Source organism: Mandrillus leucophaeus, unplaced genomic scaffold (assembly GCF_000951045.1).
Source record: "Mandrillus leucophaeus isolate KB7577 unplaced genomic scaffold, Mleu.le_1.0 Scaffold16, whole genome shotgun sequence".
NCBI lineage: Eukaryota > Metazoa > Chordata > Mammalia > Primates > Cercopithecidae > Mandrillus > Mandrillus leucophaeus.
In genome coordinates this window covers 7,081,505-7,084,343 of record NW_012101587.1, presented here as the reverse complement: position 1 = coordinate 7,084,343, position 2,839 = coordinate 7,081,505, and positions in this window count along the sequence as shown.

Genomic DNA, 2,839 nt, shown 5'->3' with positions numbered 1-2,839 from the left:
TTTTTCCAAAATTTCTTAAATTTTTGGCATTTTACTCTTTTACTGCCTCTGCAAATGACAAGCAATTTATAATGTTATTTTCTCTCAATAGAAAAAATATCATTAATTTCCCTTTTGTTAATGATGCTTTGAAGTTACAAAATCTATCTTTTCATGCAGCTATACTGTTTTCAGAACTATGTTATATAAAATTCCAATAAGTCCTAATTTTCATAATTTCTATAAAAATGTTTCTGTAATTGTGTATGTTACATCACAAGTGAATTTCAGAGAAAATATAACTTCTGTTATGACTAGGCTAATGAGGATTGGATATTTCTCTTCAATTTACCCATCTCACATAAAGAACAAATTTCCACAGTCTAGCTTCTGGACCCATATATTTCAGACCTGTTTTCATACCACCCACATATTTCTGATATCAAATTCATTGCATTATGTCCTTTAATGTAACACCTGGCCTTGTACTTTCATGTTATGATGCTATAGGTAAGTCAATACAATGAATAGTAATAGCATGGCTGAAATCAATCCCTAGATGTGCTATAATCTGATGGAGAATAGTGACAGCAAATAGCATTGATATATTCCACTAAATCCTGAATCCAAATGTATCACTAATTGAGCTGTCTCCATTAGCCAGAATTTGAAATATGTACTTGTCTACTGTAGAAATTACTGATGGTAGCATGAGTTTACCAGAAGGAAGTCAGATTGAAAAAACACAGCATTGGGAAATACTGTTTCTAAAGTACTAGACACAAATACTTCTTTAGCAAATTTTACAGAAGCATACCATTTGAAAAGATGCTTAGGACCTTTTACAAGACTTAAGGGTATGTCAGTACAAGTGAGGAGCCATTAAGCATAGGGTAAATTTTCCTGTGCATGTAAAACAACAAATGGGATTATTTCAGGAAAAGTAACTGATAAAGATTCTGACATAGAAAGGGGATGCTAAGTTCCAAAGCTAACTTCTGCCTCTTTAAAGGAAGAAAACAAAACGTAAACACAACTTAAATTTCAAAACATCTAGTTATTTCTGAGCTAAGATGGCGGGTAGGAGGCAGGACTAGCTTGTAGCTCCTACTCAGACACAGCAGCATGTGGAGACTCACATCGTAAACTTTTGCTCCAAGAACTACCACAGAAACATACCAGTAAACCTGAGAGAATCCACAGGCCTTTTAAAGGAACTGGATCACCACTGTAGGCTCCCTGAGACACCAAAAATCTGTGAGTCTGCTTGCTTTCTCATCATGGAGGATGGGGATCTGGGGCAATTTCTATGCCCTGGTCATTTCCTGCCTGGAAATAGATTCGGTGCTCTTGAAGGCGCACAGTGGGCGTGAGACCAGCCTTTACAACTGCGGCCTGCATGGGAGCAGAGTGAGGTCTGTGGCTGCCAGCCTTCCTCAACATCGCTGGTGACCTGCATGACACAGCAGAGGCAGCCACAATCCCCCTGGGAACATAACTCCATTGGTCTGGGAACCACACCTCCATCCCACACAACAGCCATAGCAAGCGCTGTCCAAGAAGAGTCTGAGCTCGGACATACCTATCCCTGCCCCTACCTGGTGGCCTTTCTCCACCCACCCTGGTTGCTGAAGATGAAGGGCGTATGAGTTCTATGGCCCTGCCTACTGCCTGAGAAACCTGAATACTTAACCAAGCAACCCTAGGGCAAGCTGGCATCCTCCTTACAGTACTGCAGCTGACACACTCTGGAAAATGCCACCTCCTTGCTGGAGGCCAACCAACACAAACCAGTGCACTAAACAAAAATACAACAAAGGATCCTCACAGAGTCCACTTCACTCACCTGCTACCTCCACCAGAGCAGGTGCTACTATGCATGGCTGAAAAACTTGAAAATTGATCACATCACAGGACTCTTTGCAGACATTCCCCTGGAGTACCAGCCTGGAACCTGGTAGCTTTGTTGGGTGGCTAGACCCAGAAGAACTAAAACAATCACGGCATTTCAGCTCTCAGGAAGTCTCGTCCCTAGGCAGAGGGAGAGAACACCACATCAAGGGAGGATCCCGTGAGACAAATGAATCGAAACAGCATCTCTGGAGTCCCAGATCTTCCCTCTGACATGGTGTGCCCAAAAGAGAATGAACCCCCCAAAAATTCTGGTATTATGAAAAAACAAGGTTTTTTTTTTTTTAACTCACCCACCCAAAGATTATACCAGCTCACCAGCAATGGATCCAATCCAAGACAAAAATCTCTGAATTGCCAGAAAAAAATAGTTGATAATGTCAATTATTAAGTTAACCAAGGAGGCACCAGAGAAAGGGGGAGTCTAACTTAAAGACATAAAAAACACGATACAGGATATGAAAGGGAAAATCTTCAGTGACATACATAGTATAAATAAAAAACAATCATGACTTTTGGAAATCAAGGGCACACTTAGAGAAATGCTAAATGCACTGGAAATTCTTAGCAATAGACTTGAACAAGCAGAACAAAGAGCTTCAGAGCTTGAAGACAAGGCTTTCGAATAACCCAATCCATCAAAAACATGAAAAAAGAATTTAAAAAATTAACGAAGCCTCCAAGAAGTTTTGTACTATGTTAAGCATCCAAACCCAAGAATAATTGGTGTTCCTAAAGAACAAAATAAATCTAAAAGTTTGGAAAACATATTTGAGGCAAGAATTGAAAAAAATTTCCCAGGCCTTCCTAGAGATCTAGACATCTCAATACAAGAAGCTCAAAAAACACCTGGGAAATTAATTGCAGAAAGATCATTGGCTAGGCACATGGTCGTCAGGTCATCTAAAGTCAAGACATTAGAAAGAATCTTAAGAGCTGTGAGGCAAAA